We start from the raw sequence: 27812 nt of genomic DNA, 5'->3' as shown, positions 1-27812 counted from the left end.
ATATATTAGAGGCTTTAAAGTGGGGGAATGCATCCATTCATAGGAAGGCTTTCACAATTCACAATTTTAGGAGTAGATGTAGTTTTTAGAGAGAGAGGTTCTCTCCTCTCTCTTAGGATTAGGATTTAGGATTTCTCTTAGTTTTAGGAGTGACTCTCAATCCCAGGTTCTTTATTTTTATTTATTTTCCCAATTTGGTTTATGAACTCTTCATGTTAGATTATAATTTCCCTTATTAATGTTACTTGAGGTATTTCAATTCATGATTGCTTCCTTTAATTTATGTTATTGTTGCTTCCCATCTAAGGACACTTTTATTATTCCAGCAATTTACTTTTTCCCTTTTGGTCTTGGTTAAGAAATCAGTAACTCAACATAACTGATAATCGCTATCTTGCTAATTGAACTGAACTTCAATAATCCCAACTTTTTCTTAGGAAATAAATAGGATTCGAAGGTCAAACTAATTAGTCCCTTGACTTTCCTTTGCTTTAGTAAAGGTTAACTAAGTGGAATTTAGATTCAACTTTCATTATTGTTGAGAGAGATAACTAAGTTGGACTTCCAATTTCTCTTATCTTGCCAAAAGTTGTTTTACAGTTATTATTTATTTTTAATTGTCATTTAATTCACTCGTCATTTAAATTACTTGCTTCTCACCTTCTAAACCCCGATTACAACCTTTATAACCAATAATAAGAACATACTTCCTCGCAGTTCCTTGAGAAGACGACCCGAGGTTTGAATACTTGGTTAACAATTTTTAAAGGGGTTTGTTACTTGTGACAACCAAAACGTTTGTACGAAGGAATTTCTGTCGGTTTAGAGACTATATCTACAACGCGACTATTTTTATGAACTTCTTTACTGGCAAAAATCCTAACGTCAAAATGGCGCCGTTGCCGGGTAATTGCAAACGTGTGCCTTATTATTGGTTATTGTAAATATTTGCTTTTTGCTTGTTTATTTTTGTTTTTATTTTTGCTTTTTCGTAAATTAAGAGGTTATTGGTTTCTATTTTAAAAATTTTTATCTTATCTTATCTTATTTCAAAAATCAAATTTCAAAAATTCAAATTTGAAAGATTTAAAATTCAAAATTTCAAAATTTCAAATTTCAAAAAAAAAATTTAAAATTCAAATTTCAAAATTTAATTTTCAAATTCAAAATTTAAATAACCTTTTAATTTAAATTTGTTTTTATTTTTGTTTTTAATTTTTATTTGCTACTATGAACTCTCACCCCTTTGGCTATGAGTCTGGTTACAATAATGTTGCAGGAAGAAGAAATTACAATGAGAACAGGCATCAAGGTTGGAACAATCAAAGATGGGAGGAGCCACAAGGATTTGATCAACCCTCATATCAACAACCACCACCATATGCCTATGGACCCTTTCCTCAACATGACTTTGGACCACCATACTCACAAGCCTCTTTCCACCATTCACCTCCATATGACCCTAACCCACATCCACCATACCAACCACCTTATGAACCAAATGAACCATACATAGATCCACCCCAAACCTCCATGGAGAGAGCACTTACCGATCTAAACTCTACTATACGAGCTCTCTCTGCCCAAATCAGACCACCAAATACCTTTAACAATCAACCCTCAAGCTCTAGTGCACTTTCTTTTCAATCACAGAATGATCTCCCCATCCCACCACCACCACAATATTTGCCATCTCCATATCCATCAATCCAAGAGCACTATGATCCTACCTATGATAACCGAGTGCATCAAGAGACAAAGGATCGTTTCAAGGAAACAGTGGATCGATTTCAGGCAACCACTCAACAACTGGAGCATGCATTAATTCAATGGGCTTCTAGACGCTCAAATATACAAGGATCAGCCACAGCTCCATGTGGACAGTCTAGTGAAGAGCGTAGCATGAAGGAGATACTAGAGACTCCAGTGGACAAGACAGAGCATGAATTCATACTAGAACATGCAAAAGAAGCTGTCATCACTCAAGAAGAAGAGTTGGTTGAAGACTTAGGAGATGCAGAACCTCCATGGGAAAGTCCAGTCATAGAAGCCCCTTCCAAGACGTTTGAAATTGATGCCGAGGAGGGTGTACAACCTCCAAGGCATATCACAGTTGAAGACTTGGAAGAAGTTGATCAAGTGATGGAGATTCAACAAGAAGAAGCACAGCCTCCTATGCCCTTGGATAGCAATGAAGAGGAGATTGAATTGGAAGAAAGCTACCAAGAGGAAGAGGTTGAAATTGAAGAAGCTTGCAAAGAGGTGGTAGTTATCAGAAAAGAGCACAAGGGAGTGGAGCTTGCAATTTCATTAAAAATACCTCCCCCTAAGTTGGCATCATCCTTCACAACATTCAAGTGGGTAAAATTCATATCCCTTAGCTTTCAAATTCCACTCGAATATGGGCTACTGGAGACGGATGGTCAACTTAGAGCTCTTTGTAACATTAAGAGTAAGAGGAAGATGGCCAGTGGTAAGAATTGTCCTGCAAGGTTCATCATTGTTGGAAGCTTTAAGTTCAAACGCAAAGGTTAGTGTAAAGCTCAACTGAATGGGTCTAGGAAGCTGTTTGGTAGCTGCAGTGAGAATTCAAATTACTTATCACCCAGTTGGAAAAATACAGATCCCGACAAAGATGGGTGTAAAAGCAAGATTTGGGATCCTGGAATCCGCTCTGACATTTGTCACCCCGGGAGCCCAAGAATCTGTTTGAAGCTTCTTAAGGGCTTTACATGCTTAGTGTGGGACCCCGGAGGTTACTGGAATCACAAACATTGGTGGAGATTCCTGGATGAGTTCAAGCACAAGCCACCATAACAAGAGATTCCCCAAATGTCCAACTTAAGGACAATAACTAAAAGTGCTAGGTGGGAGACAACCCACCGTGGTATGATCGTTCCTTTTTCATTTTTATTTAGTTTTATTTGTTTTTGAATTTTATCTTATTTTATTAAACCTGGAGTTTTGCATCACATTTATATTAACACTGCATTCTGCATCTACATTTTTCAGATTAAAAAAAAAAAAAAGCGAGCACGCAACGCGACCGCATCAGCGACGCGTCCGCGTCGCAAGGGGATGGGAGACAATATTAATATGAACAGAGAGTTTCACAGGAGCAGCACTGGAGACGTGCCAATGGCACAATTCTACCCACGCGGACGCATGCCCCACGCGTCTGCGTCACCTGGGAATAATGGCCTCCCACGCGACCGCGTCACCCACGCGGCCGCGTGACCTGATAATCGACGTCAACCGGGTGCATGGCCGAAAGTTGAGCTGGAGTTGGGCTGGAATCGTGCTGGAAGCCCAAGCCTCACCACACGAACGCGTGCCCCACGCGTCCGCGTCATATCCCCATGATGGCCACTCACGCGATCGCGTCAACCACGCGACCGCGTCACCGAGATTTTTGGCAAAAAGAGTTTCAAACAGAGAGTTGCGCGACCGCGAGGCTGCACTCGCGCCAATCGCACAAAATAGGCCGCGCAATCGCATGACCCATTAGTTCGCGTCATCTGACCTTATCGCGAACCACGCGACCGCGTCACTCATGCGTCCGCGTCACAAGCGGCGCACAGAATATCCTGATCAGCCAATTTTCTTATCTTTTCTTCTCTAATCCTTATTTTTCTTATTTTTTCTTATTTCTTTCTTCTTCCTTTCTTATTTTCTTTCACCTCCATTTTATTTTACTTCATTTATTTGCATATTTCATTCATTGCATCTCAATTTTGTGCATATTTTTGCTTTCTTTTCTAAATTCATTATTTTTCCTTTGGTGTTAAAATTTTCTTATTTAACTGTTGCATCTTCTCTTAAATTATTTTGGGTGCTTAGTGACTTGTTTTATTTTGAATAGGTAATATTATTTATATCAATGCCAATTTTTTATATACCTGTATTACTTTTACATTGATATGAATTTATATTATCTCTCCTTACCCACACTCTCCCTCATTGTTGCAACATTTTTTGCACCACTGGTATGCCATGTACTTCTATTGTTTTCTCACTTACATGTTGTAGCTACCATGTAATTGAGACCCTCATTATTTGGCATTAACCAACCCATGTTTTAATTGTTTCTTATCTTTATTTCTGGGTTACTCTTCTTCTTTTCCTCTTCTTTCAGGCTGGCCACCAAAGACGGCAAAAAGGAGACACTTTTAAAAGGGAGACAAACAAGTCCATCTGCACAATCCTTAAAGAAAATCATCAGTTGGAACAACCCGTCCACCTGTACATCTCAGCATGCACCGAGGACGGTTGATGAGCGGATATTTTATACGCTTTTTGGGGTTAATTTCATATAGTTTTGAGTATGTTCTAGTTAGTTTTTAGTCTATTTTCATTAGTTTTTAGGAAAAATTCATATTTTCTGGACTTTACTATTCCAGGATGATCGAGAACCGACAGATGATTAGCCGTGCTATGACAGAGCATGTGAGCATATTCTTCACTGAGAGGATGGGATGTAGCCATTGACGACGGTGATCCCCTACATACAGCTTGCCATGGGAGGACGTGCATGCGTGAATCAGAAGACAGAGGAAAGCAGAGATTCAGAAGACAAAGCATCTCCAAAACTCCAACATATTCTCCATTACTGCATAACAAGCAACCTTTAATTTATGCTCTCTTGGTTATTCGCGATTCAACTGATAAACATAACTGACTTCCTGACTAAGATTTACAAGATAACCATAGATTGCTTCAAACCAACAATCTCCGTGGGATTCGACCCTTACTCACGTAAGGTATTACTTGGACGACCCAGTGCACTTGCTGGTAAGTGGTACACATTGTGAAAAGTGTGATTCACAATTCGTGCACCAAGTTTTTGGCGCCGTTGCCGGGGATTGTTCGTGTTTGGACAACTAACGGATTACTTTGTTGCTTAGATTAGGAAAAATTTTTCTTTTTGTTTAGACTCTCTTATTATTGTCGTGTTAAAATTTTAGAATCCTTATTTTCTTTTTAAAATCTTTTTCAAAAATAATTTTTCTACTGAATTCTGTGCCAAACTTTAAGTTTGGTGTTTTCTTTTTGTTGATTTTTCTTAAAGTTTTTGAAAATTTATTTTGGTTTTCTAAAAATTTTAAGTTTGGTGTTCTTCCTTCATGTTCTTGTGTTCTTGTGAGTCTTCAAAGTGTTCTTGAGTTTTCCTTGTGTCTTGATCTTAAAATTTTTAAGTTTGGTGTTCCTTGGTGTTTTCCTTCCAAAATTTTCGAAAATAAGGAGCATTAGATCTAAAAATTTTAAATCTTGTGCTATCTTATTGTTTTTCTCTTTCCTCTTAAAAATCAAAAATATCTTTTCTCTCTATTTTAAAAACAATTTTTCGAAATATATTTCTAAAAATTCAGATTTTTATTTCAAAATTTAAAACTTTTTTTCAAAATCATCATATCCTTTTCAAAACTTCCTAACCACTTTCTCTCTCAGTTTTTCGAAAATCTTCACTCAATTTTTATTTATTTTAATTTATTTCATTTTCGAAATAAATATATAAATAAATAAATAAAAATAATTTTTCCATTTTACATCATCTCCCTTTCTCCATCATGGACCTAAGCGGAAATGAACAGTCCAGGAGGACTCTGGGGTCATATTCTAACCCCTCTACTGCTTCATATGGGAGTAGTATCTGCATACCCTCCATTGGAGTCAGTAGCTTTGAGTTGAATCCTCAGCTCATTATCATGGTGCAGCAAAGTTGCCAGTATTCCGGTCTTCCACAGGAAGAACCTACAGAGTTTTTGGCACAGTTTTTACAAATTGCTGACACAGTACATGATAAAGAAATAGATCAGGACATCTACAGACTATTACTGTTTCCATTTGCTGTAAAAGATCAAGCTAAGAGGTGGTTGAATAACCAACCTAAGGCCAGCATAAGGACATAGAAACAGCTAACAGAAAAATTCCTGAATCAGTACTTTCCCCCAAAACGGATGACACAGCTAAGGCTGGACATCCAAGGCTTTAAACAAGGAGATAATGAATCTCTTTATGATGCCTGGGAAAGATACAGAGAGATGCTATGAAAATACCCCTCTGAAATGTTTTCAGAGTGGGTTCAGTTAGACATCTTCTATTATGGGCTTGCAGAAGGAGCTCAGATGTCTCTTGATTACTCAGCTGGTGGATCTATCCACATGAGAAAAACAATTGAAGAGGCTCAAGAGCTCATTGATACAGTTGCCAGGAATCAGCATCTGTACCTAAGCAATGACTCTTCCATGAAAGAAGAGGTTAAGACAGCAACTGCTGAACTCAGTCCTATAAAACAAGCTGCTGAATTCAATCAGCAATTGGACTTTCTAACAAAGCAGTTAGCCGAATTCAAAGAAAGGTTACAAGAGACAAGGATGGCTAATATACATATGGACGAACAGTTTAAGCAAACAAAGCAGCAGCTGTCAAGGCAAATAGCAGAAGAATGCCAAGCAGTTCAACTAAGAAGTGGGAAAACATTAAATACCCCACCTCAAGGCAGCAAAAAGCTAAGAAATGAGCAAACCACCCAAAATTCACCTGAGGACAGTAAGAGCCCAGGGAAAAGTAATTCTGGAACTAAAACGCCAGAAAATTGGTGGAAGGCTGGTGCTGAACGCCCAGACCATGCTCAGGACTGGCGTTCAACGCCAGAAACAAGGCAGGACTGGCGTTCAACGCCAGAAATGGGCAAAGATCTGGCGTTGAACGCCCAAAATGGGCCAGATCTGGCACTGAACGCCCAAAATGGGCACAGTTCTGGCGTTCAGACGCCAGGAGCAGACAAGGAGCTGGCGTCCAGTTTCACTCCAGCTTCTAACTCTGGCACTCAATTGCCAGTGAGGGATCAGACACACACAAATGCTGATAACAACCCCTCTAAAAAGGCTTCTTCAACCACTTCTGTAGGCAATAAACCTGCAGCAACTAAGGTTGAAGAATATAAAGCCAAGATACCTTATCCTCAAAAACTCCGGAAAGAGGAGTAGTATAAGCAATTTGCTCGCTTCGCAGATTACCTCAGGACTCTTGAAATAAAGATTCCATTTGCAGAAGCACTTGAGCAAATACCTTCTTATGCCAAGTTCATGAAAGAGATCTTGAGTCATAAAAAGGATTGGAGAGAAACAGAAAGAGTTCTACTCACTGAAGAATGCAGTGCAGTCATTCTGAAAAGCTTTCCTGAAAAGCTTAAAGACCCTGGGAGTTTTTTGATACCATGCATATTAGAAGATAATTACACCAAGACAGCTTTATGCGATCTTGGGGCAAGCATCAACTTAATACCTGCATCCACTATCAGAAAGCTTGGCTTGACGAAGTTAAACCGACCCGGATATGTCTCCAACTTGCTGATGGCTCCACTAAATACCCATCAGGCGTGATTGAAGACATGATTGTCAGGGTTGGGCCATTCGCCTTTCCCACTGACTTTGTTGTGCTGGAAATGGAGGAGCACAAGAGTGCTACTCTCATTCTAGGAAGACCCTTCCTAGCAACTGGACGATCCCTCATTGACGTCCAACAAGGGGAAATAACCCTGAGAGTCAATGATGATGAGTTCAAGTTGAACGCTGTCAAAGCCATGCAGCATCCAGACACATCAACAGACTGCATGAAAGTTGATCTTATTGACTCTTTGGTAGAAGAGATCAACATGGCTGAGAGTCTCGAATCAGAGTTGGAACATATCTTTAAGGATGTTCAGCCTGATTTGGAGGACTCAGAGGACATGAAAGAGCCTCTGAAATTTCTTCTGGAAGAGGAAAAACCTCCTAAACCCGAGCTCAAGCCATTACCACCATCCTTGAAATATGCATTTCTGGGAGAAGGTGATACTTTTCCAGTGATCATAAGCTCTGCTTTAAATTCACAGGAAGAGGAAGCACTTATTCAAGTGCTAAGGACACACAAGACAGCTCTTGGGTGGTCCATAGGTGACCTTAAGGGCATAAGCCCAGCTAGATGCATGCACAAAATCCTATTGGAGGATAATGCCAAACCAGTGGTTCAACCACAGAGGCGGCTAAATCCAGCCATGAAGGAAGTGGTGCAGAAAGAGGTCACCAAATTACTAGAGGCTGGGACTATTTATCCTATTTCTGATAGCCCCTGGGTGAGCCCTGTCCAAGTCGTCCCAAAAAAGGGAGGCATGACAGTGATTCATAATGAAAAAAATGAACTGGTTCCTACAAGAACAGTTACAGGGTGGCGCATGTGTATTGACTACAGAAGGCTCAATACAGCCACCAGAAAGGATCATTTTCCTTTACCATTCATAGACCAGATGCTAGAAAGACTAGCAGGTCATGATTATTACTGCTTTTTAGACGGCTACTCAGGCTATAACCAGATTGCAGTAGATCCTCAGGATCAAGAGAAAACAGCATTCACATGTCCATCTAGAGTGTTTGCTTATAGAAGGATGCCATTTGGGTTATGTAATGCACCTGCAACCTTCCAGAGATGCATGCTCTCTATTTTCTCTGATATGGTGGAAAAATTTCTGGAAGTCTTCATGGATGACTTCTCAGTATATGGAGACTCATTCAGCTCCTGTCTTGATCACCTGAAACTTGTTCTGAAAAGATGCCAAGAGACCAACCTAGTCTTAAACTGGGAAAAATGTCACTTCATGGTGACTAAAGGGATTGTTCTTGGGCATAAAATTTCAAACAAGGGAATAGAGGTAGATCAAGCAAAAATAGAGGTAATTGAAAAATTACCACCACCTGCCAATGTTAAGGCAATTAGAAGCTTTCTGGGGCATGCAGGATTCTATAGGAGGTTTATAAAGGATTTTTCAAAAATCGCAAAACCTCTAAGCAATCTGCTAGCTGCTGACACGCCATTTGTGTTTAACACAGAGTGCCTGCAGGCGTTTGAAACGCTGAAAGCTAAGCTGGTCACAGCACCAGTCATTTCTGCACCAGACTGGACGTTACCATTTGAGCTAATGTGTGATGCCAGTGATCACGCCATTGGTGCAGTATTGGGACAGAGGCATGACAAGCTTCTGCATGCCATTTATTATGCTAGTCGTGTTCTAAATGATGCCCAGAAAAATTACACAACCACAGAAAAAGAATTACTTGCAGTGGTTTACGCCATTGACAAGTTCAGATCATACTTAGTAGGATCAAAAGTGATTGTGTATACTGATCATGCTGCTCTTAAATATCTACTCACAAAGCAGGATTCAAAACCCAGGCTCATCAGATGGGTGTTGCTTCTGCAAGAGTTTGATATAGAAATAAGAGACAGAAAAGGGACAGAGAACTAAGTGGCTGATCATCTGTCCCGGATAGAGCCAGTAGAAGGGACGCCCCTCACCTCTCTTGAGATCTCTGAGACTTTTCCGGATGAGCATTTATTTGCCATTCAGGAAACACCATGGTTTGCCGATATTGTAAACTATAAAGCTGCAAGGTTCATACCCAAGGAGTACAACAGGATACAAAAGAAGAAATTAATTACTGATGTAAAGTACTACTTGTGGGATGAACCTTATCTCTTTAAGAGATCTGCAGACGGAATAATCCGTAGGTGTGTGCCTAGAGAAGAGGCACAGAGGATCCTGTGGCATTGCCATGGATCTCAATATGGAGGCCATTTCGAAGGTGAGCGAACAGCCACCAAGGTCCTCCAATGTGGCTTCTATTGGCCCACACTCTATAAAGATTCCCGAGAGTTTGTACGTAATTGTGACAGTTGCCAAAGAGCTAGCAATCTGCCTCATGGTTACGCCATGCCTCAACAAGGAATCTTGGAAATTGAGTTGCTTGACGTATGGGGAATTGACTTCATGGGACCTTTCCCACCATCATACTCAAACACTTATATTCTGGTGGCAGTTGACTATGTATCAAAATGGGTTGAGGCTATTGCCACACCCACCAATGATACTAAAACAGTGCTGAAGTTCCTCTATAAACATATCTTTAGCAGGTTTGGTGTCCCTAGAGTACTAATCAGTGATGGGGGCACTCACTTCTGCAATAAACAGCTTTACTCTGCCATGGTTCGGTATGGAATTCGCCATAAGGTAGCCACTCCATATCATCCACAAACTAATGGGCAAGCTGAAGTCTCTAATAGAGAATTAAAGAGAATCCTGGAACGGAAAGTAAATACCCGTAGAAAGGATTGGGCACGGAGCTTGGATGATGCTCTGTGGGCTTACAGGACAGCATTCAAGACCCCTATAGGGACCTCTCCATACCAACTCGTGTATGGTAAGGCATGTCACCTGCCCGTGGAACTGGAACATAAGGCCTACTGGGCAACCAGATTCCTAAACTTTGATGCCAAACTAGCAGGAGAAAAACGATTGCTCCAGCTAAATGAGCTAGAGGAATTCAGATTCACAGCTTTCGAAAATGCCAAGCTTTATAAAGAGAAATAAAAAAAGTGGCATGACAGAAAGCTGTCATCTAGAATCTTTGAACCAGGACAGAAGGTTCTGTTGTTTAACTCTAGACTCAGGCTATTCCCCGGGAAACTGAAATCCCGGTGGAGGGGACCATACGTGATTGCAAGTGTATCACCATATGGTTATGTGGAGCTTCAAGATATTGATTCTGATAAGAAGTTCATTGTCAATGGACAGAGAATCAAGCACTATCTTGAAGGCAACATTGAGCAAGAATGCTCAAGGCTGAAGCTAGATTAAAAGCTCAGCAAGGTCCAGCTAAAGACAATAAAGAAGCGCTTGCTGGGAGGCAACCCAGCCATGGGGCAACAATCCTCTAAGCATTTTGCCCTATTTTTATTTTTATTTGTTTATATAAAGTTCACTGACACTAAAGTGAGGAATCATTTACAGAAGACCTCGGCACTCAAAACAGAGAAAAAGAGCTCACTGGCAAGAAAACGCCAGTAAAAGTTTATTTTGGGCGTTCAACGCCCAAAATGGGTATCCATTGGGCGTTGAACGCCAGTAATGGTAGCAATCTGGGCGTTCAATGCCAGAAATGGGCACCCATTGGGCGTTGAACGCCAGTAATGGCAGCAGTTGGGCGTTGAACGCCCAGGAGAGCAGCAATTGGGCGCTGAACGCCCAAAACAGGCAGTGTTTGGGCGTTCAAACGCCAGGATGGCAAGGAGGAGCCAAATTCATTTTTCCACACGTTTTTCCATTCTAATTTCAAATTTTATGTTTCAATGCATGATTTTTACATAAACATGTTAAGAACCCTGATTTCTAAAATCCTTAATTCCTAAAAATCCCTCTTTCCAAATTCAATCCAACTCTTTTCAAATCTATTCTAAAAACAAATCTATCTTTTTCACTCTAAAATCTTTTCAACTAATCAATATCTTTTTCAAATCTCCATATTATCTTTTTCAAAATCTAGATTCATCTTTTTCAAAAATCTATCATATCTTCTCAATTTTAAACTATATCCTCTATCTTATCTTTTTCAAATCAATCTTTTTATCCTATCTTTTCCAATTTTTCGAAAAAACCACCCCCCATCCCTTTAAATATGGGTTCGGCCCCCCTCCTCCTCCATCCACAATTGCACCTAGCTCTCCTTCCATCCCTCTCCTTTCTTTTCTTTTGCTTGAGGACAAGCAAACCTCTAAGTTTGGTGTGTTTATCCGAGATCACTAAGATCATGGCTCCTAAAGGAAAACAACCCACTCCAAGAGGCAAGAAAGAGAGCGTTCCAAAACCACTTTGGAATCAAGGGAAGTTCTTATCTAAAGAACATTCAGACCATTATCATAAAATAATGGGTCTGAGATCAGTGATCCCGGAAGTTAGATTCGATCTGAAAGAAGATGAATATCTGGAGATCCAGGAGCAAATTCGAATCAGGAACTGGGAAGTCCTAGCTAATCCTGAAATGAAAGTGGGGAGGAACATGGTCCAGGAGTTCTATGCTAATATGTGGCAAACTGACAAGAAGAAACTATCTGGGACTGCTCTCTATGACTATCGGACCGTGGTCAGAGGAAAGATTGTTCATACCCACCCTGACAGGATCTGGGAAATCTTAAAGCTAACTCAGCTGAAGGATGATCCAGACTCCTTCAACAGGAGGATGATGAGAGCAGACAAGGGCCTGGATAAGATTCTAGAGGACATATGTATCCCTGGAGCCAGGTGGACCACCAACACAAAGGGTGTCCCAAATCAACTCAAGAGAGAGGATCTCAAACCAGTCGCCAGAGGATGGCTAGACTTCATTGGGCATTCTCTGTTGCCTACTAGCAACCGTTCTGAAGTCACAGTTAAAAGAGCAGTGATGATCCATTGCATCATGATGGGAAAGGAAGTGGAGGTTCATCAGCTGATTTCAGCTGAACTCTACAAAATTGCTAACAAAAATTCTAAAGAGGCCAGGTTGGCTTATCCAAGCGTGATTTCTCTGCTCTGCAAGGACGCTGGAGTAAGGATGGGAATAACTGAGTATATCTCAGTTGAGAAGCCAATCACCAAAGCATCAATGGAAAAACAACAAGCACAGGTTGATCCCATCAAGAAGAGAGCACAGGAATTCCTCCCAGAGATCCCTCAATTTGAATACTAGGAGTATCTTGAGACGTCTGTTACCAAGATACGGGAAGCTATGGAGCAAATAATAAAAGAACAGAAGGAACACAGTCAAATGCTGACCTATATGTTTAAAGAACAAGAGGAGCAAGGGCGTGACTTAAGGGAATTGAAGCGCCAAAAGTCTTCTCTTGCAGGACCAAGCACCCCAAGGATCAGAGGAACCCCCGTTCCCCCAGAATAAAGGTTGTTAATTTCCAATTCCTGCCTTAACTCTGTGACAGTGTCCTTATAGAAGTTTACCTTAGGAGTCATATAGTAGTAATTAGTATCCATTTTGATTTTATCTCCAATTAAGCTATAGTTTATTTTTCTCATCATCAGCAAACATGAATAAAGTAGTAGATCTTTTGAATAAGAGGCAATAAAATTTCGAGTTTTAATAAGAAAAATTCTAATTAGTTAAATGTGGTGGCAATGCTTTCTGTCTTCTGAATGAATGTTTGAGCAGTGCATATGTCTTTTGAATTTGTTGTTTAAGACTGTTAAATATGTTGGCTCTTGAAAGAATAATGAACATGAGACATGTTATTGATAATCTGAAAAATCATAAAAATGATTCTTGAAGCAAGAAAAAGCAGCAAAGAACAAAGCTTGCAGAAAAAAAAATAGAAAGAAAAAGAAAAAGCAAGCAGAAAAAGCTAAAAGCTCTTAAAACCAAGAGGCAAAAGCAAAAAGCCAATAACCCTTAAAACCAAAAGGCAAGGGCAAATAAAAAGGATCCCAAGGCTTTGAGCATCAGTGGATAGGAGGGCCTAAAGGAATAAAATCCTGGTCTAAGCGGCTAAACCAAGCTGTCCCTAACCACGTGCTTGTGGCGTGAAGGTGTCAAGTGAAAACTTGAGACTGAGCGGTTAAAGTCAAGGTCCAAGGCAAAAAGAAGAGTGTGCTTAAGAACTCTGGACACCTCTAATTGGGGACTTTAGCAAAGCTGAGTCACAATCTAAAAGGTTCACCCAATTATGTGTCTGTGGCATTTAAGTATCCGGTGGTAATACTGGAAAACAAAGTGCTTAGGGCCACGGCCAAGACTCATAAAATAGCTATGTTCAAGAATCATCACACTGAAATAGGAGAATCAATAACACTATTTGAATTCTAAGTTCCTATAGATGCCAATCACTCTGAGCTTCAACGGATAAAGTGAGATGCCAAAACTGTTCAGAAGCAAAAAGCTACTAGTCCCGCTCATCTAATTAGAATCTGAGCTTCACTCAAAAACTCTGAGATATTATTGCTTCTCAACCTATTAGTCTTCTATTTTATTTGTCTAGTTGCTTGAGGACAAGCAACAGTTTAAGTTTGGTGTTGTGATGAGCGGATATTTTATACGCTTTTTGGGGTTAATTTCATATAGTTTTGAGTATGTTCTAGTTAGTTTTTAGTCTATTTTCATTAGTTTTTAGGAAAAATTCATATTTCTGGACTTTACTATGAGTTGTGTGTTTTTCTGTAATTTCAGGTATTTTTTCTAGCTGAAATTGAAGGAGCTGAGCAAAAATCTGATTCAGGCTGAAAAAGGACAGCTGATGCTGTTGGATTCTGACCTCCCTGCACTCAAAGTGGATTTTCTGGAGCTACAGAACTCGAAGTGGCATGCTTCCAATTGCGTTGGAAAGTAGACATCCAGGGATTTCCAGCAATATATAATAGTCCATACTTTGCACAAGGATAGAGGACGTAAACTGGCGTTCAACGCCAGTTCTCTGCCCAATTCTGGCGTCCAGCGCCAGAAAAGGATCAAAAGCTGGAGTTGAACGCCCAAACTGGCACAAAAACTGGCGTTCAACTCCACAAATGGCCTCTGCACGTGAATTGCTTAAATCTCAGCCCCAGCACACACCAAGTGGGCCCCAGAAGTGGATCTCTGCATCATCCATCATAGTTTACTCATTTTTTGTAAACCTAGGCTACTAGTTTAGTATTTAAACAACTTTTAGAGACTTATTTTGCATTTTTTATAACATTTTTTTAGATCTGAACTTTGTACTCTTTGACGGCATGAGTCTCTAAACCCCATTGTTAGGGGTGAGGAGCTCTGCTGTGTCTCGATGAATTAATGCAAGTATTTCTGTTTTCCATTCAAACACGCTTGTTCCTACCTAAGATGTTCATTCGCGCTTAACTGTGATGAAGGTGATGATCCGTGACACTCATCACCTTCCTCAACCTATGAACGTGTGCCTGACAACCACCTCCGTTCTATATCCGATTGAATGAGTATCTCTTAGATTCCTTAATCAGAATCTCCGTGGTATAAGCTAGAACTGATGGCGGCATTCATGAGAATCCGGAAAGTCTAAACCTTGTCTGTTGTATTCCGAGTAGGATTCAATGATCGAATGACTGTAACGAGCTTCAAACTCGCGAGTGCTGGGCGTTAGTGACAGACGCAAAAGGATGAAGAATCATATTCCAGGATGATCGAGAACCGACAGATGATTAGCCGTGCTGTGACAGAGCATGTGAGCATATTCTTCACTGAGAGGATGGAATGTAGCCATTGACGACGGTGATCCCCTACATACAGCTTGCCATGGGAGGACGTGCATGCGTGAATCAGAAGACAGAGGAAAGCAGAGATTCAGAAGACAAAGAATCTCCAAAACTCCAACATATTCTCCATTACTGCATAACAAGTAACCTTTAATTTATGCTCTCTTGGTTATTCGCGATTCAACTGATAAACATAACTGACTTCCTGACTAAGATTTACAAGATAACCATAGATTGCTTCAAACCAACAATCTCCGTGGGATTCGACCCTTACTCACGTAAGGTATTACTTGGACGACCCAGTGCACTTGCTGGTAAGTGGTACGCATTGTGAAAAGTGTGATTCACAATTCGTGCACCAACGGTGCAATCTTTAAGTGTGGGGAGGTCGATACCGATCTCCATGGGTTAGTATTTCCTTCTCAAACACCAATGTTTTATTTTCCTTGTTAGTTGTTGCATTTACATGTTTGATTGCATATTTGTTTGATTTTTTGCATATTTTACCACTTGATTGAAGTAATATTTTCTTTTTCAAGAAAAATTTTTAAAGCATTTCACTAATTTGAATAAAATTTAATGCTACACTTGTTTGAAGAAATATTATACTGGAACATGGTTTAGAGCTCGAACACAAAAAACCTGTGAGATTTTTTGAGCCTATTTGAATTGGTTGTATTTTACCAACCAATATTTTATTTTTGGTGTGTGTTTTTCTCTCTAAAATTGTGATCTTTGTCTTGCTTAATTCTATATTTCCATGGTTTGATGTATACATGCACTTACATGATTGAGGCCTTTGTTTCACTAAGCTTACATACCCATATGGCCTTACCTTTCATTATCCTTTGCAAACCAATTTGAGCCTATTTTACCCCTTTGTTCTTTACTTTAGCACATCATTAACTCTAAGCGGAAAACAATAATGTCCTTAATTTGAATCCTTAGTTAGCTTAGACTAGTGAGAGTGCTTATGATTTAAGTGTGGGAAATTGGGTTTGGAAACGATTGGTTTAAGAATTGGGTATTATATATCTTTATGAAACTGTGAAAGAAATGTTTAGAACATGATTCATGCATTCAATAAATTAATCATATGCATTGAGAAAAAAAATAATAATATATAAAAAAAATTGAAAATGAAAAAAAAATGAAAAAAAAAGAGCAAAATAAGTGAAAGGGGACAAAATGCCCCAAGGTAAATGTTGAAAACAATGCATATGTATTGTACCTGAAATTAGAATGCATGAATATGTGGAAAAACATGGTTAATGGATAGTTAGATATTGTATTATGATTACATGGATTGTCTAAAGTTAGGTGGAAAGTTTAAGTTAATTAAGGATTCAGATTTTAGTCCACTTGACCAAATACAATCCTACCTTGACCCTAACCCCATTACAACCCTTAAAAGACCTCTTGATTTGTGTATTTGTGCATTAAATTTATGTTGATTGTTAGATGAAGAGCAAGCCTTAGAAAGCAAGGTTAGTAGAGGATTGAGAGAATCGAACATTAAACACATGAGTGATTAGAGTGCATACACTTCCAGTGAGGGTTCGATGCTCGATTCTTTGTTCCCGGCTTTCATGAGCTATTTTCTTCTTGCAAGACTATTTGTACTCTATTTTGTAATTTGAATGAGTGAAATCCAGTTCATATTTGTTCTTAAAAGATTTATTTACTTTTAACCAAGTAGGTAGAAACATTCTGCATGTAGTTGCATTCATAGGTTGCATTGCATAACATTCCACCACTTTAACCTTACCTTATTCTTTACCTTGGAATCAGCATGAGGACATGCTATTGTTTAAGTGTGGGGAGGTTGATAAACCCATATTTCATGAGTTATTTTGTGCTTAGTTTGAGTGATTTATTCAATCCTTCACCCACTTATTCATATTAATTGCATGGTTTTACTTTCGCTTCCTTATTATGTGATGTATGTGAAAAACATGTTTCCTAAGCTTTAAAATTAATTATTTTAATTACCTTTATTTCCATTCGATGCCGTGATTAGTGTGTTGAGTAGTTTTAGATTTTCTAAGGCAGAATGATTTAAAGGATGAAAAAGGAAACGTACAAGAATGGAAGGAAAGTGCGAAACGGAGTTTTGAAGAAACTGGCATCCACGCGATCGCATGGATGACACGATCGCGTGCCAGAAGCAAAGAAGCAGCGACGCGGCCGCATGACTGACGTGACCGCGCGCCTTAAGCAGAACGTATATGACGCGGACGCGTGACTGACGCGACCGCGTGGCAAGGAGATGCTCCGAATGATGCAACCGCGTGACCCACGCGGACGCGTGACAGAGGCCACGTATCAGAATTTACAGAATATGCCCCCAGCGATTTCTGAAGCCCTTTTTGGCCCAGATCCAAGTACAGAAAGCATAGATTAGAGGCTATAAAGTGGGGGAATGCATCCATTCATAGGAAGGCTTTCACAATTCACAATTTTAGGAGTAGATGTAGTTTTTAGAGAGAGAGGTTCTCTCCTCTCTCTTAGGATTAGGATTTAGGACTTCTCTTAGTTTTAGGAGTGACTCTCAATCCCAGGTTCTTTATTTTTATTTATTTTCCCAATTTAGTTTATGAACTCTTCATGTTAGATTATAATTTCCCTTATTAATGTTACTTGAGGTATTTCAATTCATGATTGCTTCCTTTAATTTATGTTATTGTTGCTTCCCATCTAAGGACACTTTTATTATTCCAGCAATTTACTTTTTCCCCTTTTGGTCTTGGTTAAGAAATCAGTAACTCAACATTATCAAACTCAACATAACTGATAATCGCTATCTTGCTAATTGAACTGAACTTCAATAATCCCAACTTTTTCTTAGGAAATAAATAGGATTCGAAGGTCAAACTAATTAGTCCCTTGACTTTCCTTTGCTTTAGTAAAGGTTAATTAAGTGGAATTTAGATTCAACTTTCATTATTATTGAGAGAGGTAACTAAGTTGGACTTCCAATTTCTCTTATCTTGCCAAAAGTTGTTTTACAGTTATTTTATTTTTAATTGCCATTTAATTCACTCGTCATTTAAATTACTTGCTTCTCACCTTCTAAACCCCGATTACAACCTTTATAACCAATAATAAGAACATACTTCTTCGCAGTTCCTTGAGAAGATGACCCGAGGTTTGAATACTCGGTTAACAATTTTTAAAGGGGTTTGTTACTTGTGACAACCAAAACGTTTGTACGAAGGGATTTCTGTCGGTTTAGAGACTATATCTACAACGCGACTATTTTTATGAACTTCTTTACTGGCAAAAATCCTAACGTCAGCCCCATTACAACCTTAATTAAATACCTCATGACTTTTGGTATGACTGTACTCTATGATTGTTGATTGGTTAGATGAAGAACAAAGTTATAGAAAGTAGGAATAAAAAGAAAAGTAGAGTGAATAAACCCAATAAACACTGAGTGACTAGAGGGTAAACACAAAATCTAGTGAGGGTTCAATAACTCATCAACATATATCTGTGCTTAATTTACTAATTGTTTTGCAAGTTTGTACAATATTTTTTTCCCATCTCATTTGCTAAAATGCTTTATTATTTAAAGGTTGGCTATATATATATATATATGACTCCTTGAGAATGTAAATCAATTTGACTATGTGTAAGCTTTATATATGAGTGGATAAATTGGAATTGCATGACTCATTTAGGTAGATGCATTTAGAATAGGTTGCATTGCATAACATTCCACCACTTTAATCTTACCTTATTCTTTACCTTGGATTTAGCATGAGGACATGCTATTGTTTAAGTGTGGGAAGGTTGATAAACCCATATTTCATAAGTTATTTTGTGCTTAGTTTGAGTGATTTATTCAATCCTTCACCCATTTATTCATATTAATTGCATGGTTTTACTTTCCCTTCCTTATTATGTGATGTATGTGAAAAACATGTTTCCTAAGATTTAAAATTAATTATTTTAATTACCTTTACTTCCATTAGATGCCGTGATTAGTGTGTTGAGTAGTTTCAGATTTTCTAAAGGCAGAATGACTTAAAGGATGAAAAAGGAAACGTACAAAAATGGAAGGAAATTGCGAAACGGAGTTTTGAAGAAACTGGCATCCACGCGATCGCATGGACGACGCGATCGCGTGCCAGGAGCGAAGAAGCATTCGACGCGGACGCATGACCGACGCGACCGCGCCACAAGGAAAACTCCAGATGACGCGACCGCGTGACCCACGCGGACGCGTGACAGAGGCCACGCACCAGAAATTACAGAATACGCCCCCAGCGATTTCTGAAGCCTTTTTGGCCCAGATCCAAGTACAGAAAACACAGATTGGAGGTTATAAAGTGGAGGAATGCATCCATTCAAAGGAGAGCTCGCAGTTTTACTACTTTCCATGATTTAGATTTAGTTTGAGAGAGGTTCTCTCCTCTCTCTCTTAGGATTAGGATTTAGGACTTCTCTTAGTTTTTAAGAGTAACTCTCGATCCAGGTTTTATGTTTCTTGTTTTAAGCTTCCTTTTCACTCTTATTTATTTATTCCAGCACCTGAGTTGATTATTTACTTTTATAATTTAATTTATGAATTATTCCATGTTACAGATTGTTATTTGAATTAATGATATTTGAGGTATTCCAGTTTATGATTGCTTTCTCTTTAATTTGTGTTACCATTGCTTTCCATCTAAGGACATTTTTTTATTCCAGCAATTTTACTCTTTCCCTTTTTGGTCTTGGTTAAGAAATCAGCAACTCAACATTATCAACTCAACATAACTGATAATCGCTATCTTGCTAATTGAACTGAACTTCAATAATCCCAACTTTTTCTTAGGAAATAAATAGGATTCGAAGGTCAAACTAATTAGTCCCTTGACTTTCCTTTGCTCTAGTAAAAGTTAACTAAGTAGAAATTAGATTCAACTTTCATTATTGTTGAGAGAGATAACTAAGTTGGACTTCCAATTTCTCTTACCTTGCCAGAAGTTTGTTTTACAGTATTTATTTATTTTAATTGCCATCTACTTTACTTGTCATTTAAATCACTTGCTTCTCACCTTCTAAATCCCGATTACAACCTTTATAGCCAATAATAAGAACATACTTCCTTGCAGTTCCTTGAGAAGACGACCCGAGGTTTGAATACTCGGTTAACAATTTTTAAAGGGGTTTGTTACTTGTGACACCCAAAACGTTTGTACGAAGAGATTTTTGTTAGTTTAGAAACTATATCTACAACGCAACTATTTTTATGAAATTCTTTACTGGCAAAAAAATATTAACGTCATATTCTCAAAACTAGCCAGCACCAAACCAGGGGGCAACAATAGAAGCCTCATACAGGAAATGCTACAGAACCTGTCAATCTCGGAAGAAAAGGTCTTAGCCATAACGGGTTTGGATCAAGGATGGATGACTGACGTGGCGGAAATTGGCGAGTTAAGAATTGTTATAAGATATGCGTTGCAAGTATAGTTCTCAACCAACCAGAAATCCACGTATCAATTTAGAAGGGTTTTCACAAAAATTAAAATTAAAATACTGGGAGTATGAATCCCAGGTCGTCTCCCAACGAGTTGCAGAAAGGTGTGCTATTTTATTAATCAGATGTTTTCAAAAATGAATTGAGTTGATGAACAGGAAATTAAATTAGAGAATTTATGTGATTTAAATAAAAGCCTTGACTGGGAGTAGATTAGCTGGAAGCCCTATTCTTGTTGGAGTACTCTCAAGATTAATTGACAATTGAAGGTTGTTCTGTTTAGTTATCCCTTACTAGGTAAGGGAAAGTCAAACAAGTTGGAATGCTATTTCTATTCACAAGTTCCAATTCGCTTAATTGAAAGGGATTGGTGTCAGTGACTAGAGGGCAATCCAACTATAAACCCAATTACAATTTTTCTTTTAAGCATTCCAACTCAAGATCTTCCTTTCAATCAACTCCCAATCAAGTTATGGAACTACTCGCTCATCGTGAATGTAGAATTCATAACATAGGAAAGGGAATTAAAGAAAGACATGATAAATAATAATCAAAGAAATCAATTAAAAATAAAAGTAATTCTTGTATTAATAAATTCTAAAATAATCCAATAGTAAAATTGAGTAAATTAAGGACATGGAAGAGTAAGAGACAAGTAAAGAGAACGAACTAGAATGACGAAGTCTTGCTGAGGCAATAACTCTTCTCAATATCCCAATGCAAAAACAATAATAATTGAAATCCTAAGAACTATAAATGTGTAGAGAGAAAAACCTAGAGGAGAAGTAAAACTAGATCTAAAAACTAAAACGGTGTAGAATGAATGTTCTCCCTCGTTTCTGCATGTTCCCTGGCTCTAGTCTGCTTTTTTGGGCCGAAAATTGGGTCAAAACAGGGCCCAAAATCGCCCCCAGCGAATTCTGCAGATTATGTAGATTGCGCATATCACGCGATCGCGTCATTCATGCGGACGCGTCATTCAGCGTTTGCTTTGCCACGCGTGCGCGTCGTCCATGCCTTCGCGTCACTGATGCAGTTTCCAATCCGCGTGGTCGCGTGAGCCATGCGTCCGCGTCACTGCAATTTCCTCTATATCGTGCGGCCGCGTGAGCCATGCGTCCGCGTCACTTCTCGCTGGTCATCTCCTCAATTTCTTGTGTTCCTTCCATTTTTGCAAGCTTCCTTTCCAATCTCCAACTCATTCATGCCCTATAAAGCCTGAAACACTTAACACACAAATCACGGCATCGAATGGAATAAAGGAGAATTAAAATACATAATTAAAAGTCTCTAGAAAGCAAGTTTTCAACCATAAAGCATTTTTAGGAAGGAATTATAAATGCATGGTTTTTTTAATGAATAAGTGGATAAAGAGTTGGTAAAACCACACAATTAAACACAATATAAACCATAAATTAATGGTTTATTAACCTCCCCACACTTAAACATTAGCATGTCCTCATGCTTAGTTGGAGGAGATAAAATAAGTGAGTAGGAACATGTAAAACTCATGCAATGCAATGCAACCTATATATGTGAATGCAACTATATGATTCTTGTCCACTTGATCAAAAGTAAATAAGCTCTTCAAAACAATTACAAATCAAATTCCACTAATTCAATTCTTATACAGTAAAAACAGATAAAAGTGCAAGAAGATAGCTCATGAAAGTAGGGAACATAGAATTTCAAGTATTAAACCCTCACTGATGATGTATGTACACTCTAGTCTCTCTAGTGTATAGGGTAATCACTCTATCCTTCTCTAATCATACTCTCTAATTTTTGTTCTTCTCCTAACCAATCAACAACATTTAATTTACCAATGCAAACATCATGAGGTCTTTAGTTAACCCAAGCTTATGAATTGAATCTTTAGTTAACCCAAGCTTATGAATTGTAATGGGGCCAAGGTAAGGATAAGGATACATATATGGCTAAGTAAGCTTATGAATTGAATCTTTAGTTAACCCAAGCTTTAACCTAACCTATATATATTCTATATAACTTTAGAATTCATACCTAGCTACCCAGAAATTTCTCTTTCACCTTCCATACTCATGTATCAACTTTTTATTTTAATTTTATCATATATGCATTGGTTCTTGAATTTAAATTTAGCATTGGGGTAATTTTGTCCCCTTATTTAATTATTGAATATTTTTGGATTTTTTTTATAATAAAAGTATGCAAATGTAGATGCAGACTAAATGTACTAATAAAGAGAAGAGTTATTGAATAAGAAAACTAATAATAAAGAAAATAACGATCATACCATGGTGGGTTGTCTCCCACCTAGCACTTTGCTTTAACGTCCGTAAGTTGGACGCTCCACTAGCTCAGTCTTTGGCTATGTGTGGATCTTCCAAGAGGAAGATCTTGAACTCCTTGTTTTTCTTCATCTTCTCGCCATGGTACAGCTTTAAACGATGTCCATTAACTTTGATGAGTTCAGAGCTTGAAGGATGACTTAGGTGAAAAACTCCGTACGGTTCGACCTTCTCTACTCTGTATGGACCTTCCCATCTTGATCTCAACTTGCCTGGCATGAGCCTCAGTCGAGATTTGTAAAGGAGGACTAAGTCCCCAGGTTGGAACTCTTTCCTCTTGATGTGCTGATCATGTACATCTTTCATCTTCTCCTTGTATAGCCTTGAGTTCTCATACGCCTCTAGGCGAAGGCTTTCTAATTCTTGCAGTTGCAATTTCCTTTCAGCTCCGGCTTTCTCAAATCCCATGTTGCACTCCTTTACTGCCCAAAAGGCTTTGTGCTCTACTTCAACTGAAAGATGACAGGCTTTTCCATAAACTAAGTGGAAAGGACTCATCCCAATGGGTGTCTTGTATGCTGTTCTGTATGCCCATAGTGCATCTTGTAGCCTGGTGCTCCAGTCTCTTCTATGAGGTTTGACTATCTTCTGCAAGATACGCTTTATCTCTCTATTTGACACCTCGACTTGCCCAATAGTCTGAGGATGGTAGGATGTTGCAACCTTATGAATTATCCCATGCTTCTTCATTAATAATCCTGTTACAAAAATGGGTGCCTTGATCACTTACGATTGCTCGTGGTGATCTAAAGCGACAGATAATGTGGTTTCTCACAAAGGAAACAACAGTGTTAGCATCATCAGTGTGGATTGGAATTGCTTCCACCCATTTGGAAACGTAATCCACAGCTAACAATATATAAAAATAACCATTAGAAATTGGAAATGGACCCATGAAGTCAATGCCCCAAACATAAAAAATTTCACAGAAAAGCATAATTTGTTGAGGCATCTCATCCTTCTTGGATATATTACCAAATTTTTGGCATGGGAAACAAGATCTACAAAATTCAGCAGTGTCTCTAAAAAGAGTAGGCCACCAGAATCCACAGTCTAAGATTTTTCTAGCCGTTCTTTGAGGGCCAAAATGTCCTCCACTCTCAGATGAGTGACAGGCCTCTAAGATGGACTGGAATTCTGATTGAGGCATACACCATCTAATTACCTGGTCAGCGCCACATCTCCATAAATATGGGTCATCCCATATATAATATTTAGACTCACTTTTCATCTTGTCTCTTTGATGCTTAGTAAAGTTTGGAGGAAAGGTGCGGCTAACTAGATAATTAGCTACAGGTGCATACCAAGGGACTACCTCGGATATTGCTTGCAGGTTATCAAATGGGAAATTATCAGCTATAGGAGTGGAGTCATCTTTAATGTGCTCAAGGCGACTCAAGTGGTCTGCCACTAAATTCTGGTTACCACTCCTTTCCTTAATTTCTAAATCAAATTCTTGTAGTAGCAGTATCCAACGTATAAGCCTTGGTTTGGATTCCTTTTTAGCTAATAAATACTTTAGAGCTGCGTGGTCTGAATACACTACTACTTTCGTACCAAGTAAATAGGCTCGGAATTTATCCAGAGCAAAAACAATAGCAAGAAGCTCTTTCTCAGTAGTAGTGTAATTAGACTGAGCGGCATCTAAAGTTTTAGACTTATAAGCTATAACAAAGGGGTCCTTACTTTCACGCTGAGCCAATGCTACTTCTACTGCATGGTTGGAAGCATCGCACATTATTTCAAATGGTTGGCTCTAGTCTGGTCCTCTCACAATTGGAGCTTGAGTCAGGGCGGTTTTCAACTTATCGAACACTTGTTTGCAATCCTCACTGAACTCGAACTCAATATCCTTTTGCAGTAGTCTAGATAAGGAAAGTGCTACCTTACTGAAGTCCTTAATGAATCTCCTGTAAAAACCTGCATGGCCAAGGAACGAACGGACTTCCCTCACAGAGGAGGGGTAAGGTAAACTAGAAATAACATCCATCTTTGCTGGATCTACAGAAATGCCAGTATTAGACACAACATGTCCTAGTACAATCCCTTGTTTAACCATAAAGTGACATTTTTCAAAATTCAATACAAGCTTTGTACTGACACATCTATCTAATACTCTAGATAATCCATCTAAGCAAAGGCTAAAGGAATCGCCGTATACACTAAAATCATCCATAAAAACCTCCATACAGTCCTCAATAAGATCAGAGAAAAGACTCATCATGCACCTTTGGAAAGTAGCTGGTGCATTGCACAAGCCAAAGGGCATTCTCTTGTAAGCATAAGTACCAAAAGGACATGTGAAAGTGGTCTTTTCCTGATCTTCAGGAGCTATATGAATCTGGAAATAACTTGTGTAACCATCTAAAAAACAATAATGTGATTTACCTGACAGGCGATCCAGCATTTGATCAATGAATGGAAGAGGATAGTGATCCTTACGAGTGGCCTGGTTGAGGCGTCTGTAGTCAATGCAGACTCTCCAAGCGTTCTAAACTCTGGTTGCCATGAGCTCTCCATGCTCATTCTTCACTGTAGTGACTCCAGACTTCTTGGGCACCACTTGTACTGGGCTTACCCATTCACTGTCTGAGATGGGATAGATGATATCTGCCTCCAGTAGTCTGGTCACTTCCTTTTTGACAACCTCTAAGATAGTGGGGTTCAGTCTTCTCTGGGGTTGACGGACAGGCCTTGCTCCCTCTTCTAGAAATATCCTATGCTTACAGACTTGAGGGTTGATGCCTACTATGTCTGCCAAACTCCAACCAATTACCTTCTTGTGCCTCCTCAGCACACTAAGTAACTGCTCTTCTTGTTGAGAAGTGAGTTCCCTTGCAATGATAACTGGAAACTTCTGCTCGTCTTCAAGGTAAGCATATTTGAGGTGTGGAGGTAGGGGTTTCAATTCTAGCTTCTGCTCATGGTCAAGCTCTGGATTGTCTGGAGCTGGTGACAACGGTAAAGTACTGTCATTGTCCTCTGAGAATGTCCCCACACTTGGACCTTGTCCTATGTACTTCTCTTCAAACTCCTCCTGGTGAACTTCAGCCACGGTTTCATCTATGATGTCATACTGGAGGATAGAATGATCTTCTGGAGGGTGCTTCATAATTCCATTCAGATTGAAGCTTACTACTCGGCCGTCTATTTCAAAAGAGTATGTTCTGGAAAAAGCATCTAATTTGAACTTCGAGGTCTTCAGGAATGGTCTTCCGAGTAGGATTGATGATGGCTTCTCTGAGTCATTTTGGGGCATCTCCAGGATATAAAAATCAATGGGAAATGTGAGCCCCTTAATGCCCACTAATACATCTTCAGCAACTCCAGCCACTGTAATAATGCTTTTATCTGCTAACAAAAAAGGAGCTGCCGATCTTTTTAAGGGAGGGAGCCTCAAAATATCATATATAGAAAAAGGCATTATACTCATACATGCTCCTAAATCACACATGCAGTCAGAAAATACTACACCACCAATAGTACAATTAACCATACATGGACCTGGGTCACTACACTTTTCGGGTAAACCTCCCATTAAAGCAGATATGGAACTTCCTAAAGGAAGAGTTTCTAATTCACTAATTTTGTCTTTATGTATACATAAATCTTTTAGAAACTCTGCATATTTAGGTACCTGTTGAATAACATCAAAAAGGGGAACAATTACCTCAACCTTTTTGAATATTTCTACCATTTTGGGATCAGGTTCCAGCTGCTTCCTGGGCTTCCTTGCAAGTTGTGGAAATGGAATAGGAGTGGCATTTTCTACAGTGTCTGCACCCTTTGGTTCTTCTTCCTGTGATTGAGCTTCTTCTTTTTCAGCCATGTCCTGTACGTCCTCTTCCTCTTCAACATCTTCTATTTCCACTACCTCTTCAGCTGAGGCGTGTTCTGGTGGGCTTGGCTCCTCCTGATTTCTCTCCTGCTGTGTGGTTCCGGACCGTAGGGTGATGGCATTGATGCCACCCTTTGGATTGGGTAATGGTTGAGAGGGGATTCCACTGGAGCTCAAAGGCTAGTTATTGGAGTTATTCATTGATCCAATCTGTGAGACAAGAGCTTGCAAGGTAGAGTTCAGACCATTTAGTATAGCATAAAGGTTATTTTCCATGGCCTGTTGTCTCCGATCAATAGATTGTAGTAACTCATCATTAGCAGATGAAGAAAGATAAGTAATTTGAGAGGTCTACTGTGGGGTATTCTGTGGTCCTTGGGATTGCCTCAGGTGAGGTGCTCTGTAAGGTTGGTTCTGCTTCTGCTGCTTGTTGTTGTTATTATTCCACCTCTGATTTCCCTGATTATCTCTGCCTCCTCTATTATTGTTGTCCCTCCAATTCTGATTAAAATTGTCCTGCCATCCATGGCTGTAACTGCCACCTTGATTGTACCCTTAGTTGGGGCGGTCATAGAAGTTATGAGTGGCTGCCACGGTGTTGTCTTCCTCCTGGAGCTGCGGACATTCATCAGTATAATGGCTATAATCAACACAGACTCCGCAAACTCTCTGTGGGACTAACTGTTGGCTTTGCTGTGGTGGAGAAGGTTGAGCTTGATGAACTTGTTGTTGATTTAATTGCATCTGCTTCAGTAAGTTGGTCATTTCACAGATACTCTGAGTTAGAGCAGCAGTCTCTTTGCTAGAGGATATTTCTGCAACAGCTTTTGAATGGCCTTATTTCTACCTGTGATTCCGAGTAGATTCAGCTAAGTCGTTGATCAATTACCATGCCTCATCAGTGGTCATGTACTTTTTCATAGACCCATTGCTAGCACTTTCCAATGTGGTCTTATCTTGGGGCCTCATGCCCTGCGTGACATAACCGAGCAACACTATCTTGTCAATCATATGGTGGGGGCATGCTTCCAAAAGATTATTGAAGCGCTCCCAGTATTCATAGAGAGTCTCGGATTCATCCTGAACAATCATGGAAATGTCTTTTCTCAGTTT

The 27812-nt window shown here is 39.2% G+C and overlaps 1 non-coding gene and 1 pseudogene across 1 annotated transcript; one reads left to right on the top strand and one right to left on the bottom strand.

The window, feature by feature from the left end:
* The window catches only part of LOC148551043 (uncharacterized), a 36973-nt pseudogene extending 10283 nt beyond the window's left edge, over nt 1–26690 (bottom strand).
* A 1014-nt stretch (nt 26691–27704) lies between these two features.
* LOC148551042 (small nucleolar RNA R71) lies at nt 27705–27812 on the top strand. The gene has a single exon (XR_015893322.1). It is a non-coding gene; the product is annotated as a small nucleolar RNA R71 (small nucleolar RNA).

The sequence above is a fragment of the Arachis ipaensis genome, chromosome B7, assembly GCF_059453495.1.
Source record: "Arachis ipaensis isolate K30076 ecotype BB chromosome B7, ASM5945349v1, whole genome shotgun sequence".
Lineage (NCBI taxonomy): Eukaryota > Viridiplantae > Streptophyta > Magnoliopsida > Fabales > Fabaceae > Arachis > Arachis ipaensis.
The sequence above is the reverse complement of the archived record's forward strand: the minus strand, read 5'-3'. Positions and strand labels throughout refer to the sequence as shown.